This window comes from Buceros rhinoceros, unplaced genomic scaffold, assembly GCF_000710305.1.
Source record: "Buceros rhinoceros silvestris isolate BGI_N320 unplaced genomic scaffold, ASM71030v1 scaffold42541, whole genome shotgun sequence".
In the NCBI taxonomy this organism is placed as follows: Eukaryota; Metazoa; Chordata; class Aves; order Bucerotiformes; family Bucerotidae; genus Buceros; species Buceros rhinoceros.
The window spans coordinates 2,708-3,531 of record NW_010395591.1 but is presented as its reverse complement, the minus strand read 5'-3'; positions in this window follow the sequence as shown (position 1 = coordinate 3,531).

The window sequence follows — 824 nt, the reverse complement described above, 5'->3', positions numbered from 1 at the left end:
GCAGCCGAGGGGAGGGAGACGAAAGGCTGGGGAGAAGGTGAGGACAAAATGGGTCAGCAAGGTTCAGCGGGGAGGAGCAGATGCAAGACCGTAACAGAGCGGCTTACCAAGCCGTGACTGGAGGACAGTGGTGGGAAGGTGCCACAGGTGGCAGTTGTGAGCAAAGGCCATGGACAGTGTGACGGGTTTGCCAAGGTGTGTTGATTACTGCCCAAGCCTTCCTCAGGCCTTCCCTGGCTGCGGGGCAGAGGTGTCAGGGCCCTGGACCTTTCTGTTTGACTAGAGGACGTTGTCCTCTCCTTCCTCTCAACCCCAATGCTGGGAACGTCCCAGGTCCACGACCAGAGCCAAGCTTGCAGTAAGGGACCCAGCAAAGAGTGGCTGAGGTGGTGAGGAGAAGCAGCAATGATGTTGCTCTCGTGGCTCTGCAACGAGTCAGCGCCAAAGCCCAGGTCCTGCAAATGCCCTGCCCCACCTCCAGCCACGGCCAGGTGCCACGTGACACTGGGGAGCTTTTGTGTACCAAAGCCAAAGCACAAAATGAATATCACCCCCAGGCATGGCTGGCCTGGACTTGGGACAGCCCAGCCTGCAGAACACCGTCGCCTGCAGCACACAGCGATGGGAACCGAAAGGATGCTGCAAACAGGAGTGACCAAGAGCAGTGCTGTCCTTTGAGAGGTGTGCTCATGCAAGGGTGCCGTTACATTCTGTGCTTGCAAACAAGAAGTGCCGGAGAGGAGGCCACCTCCTCTTTCTTTTGCATGACACTGGCCAGGACTAAGCTGTTGTGGCTGGGCCGGCAGGAGGGCGCGCAACGAGCG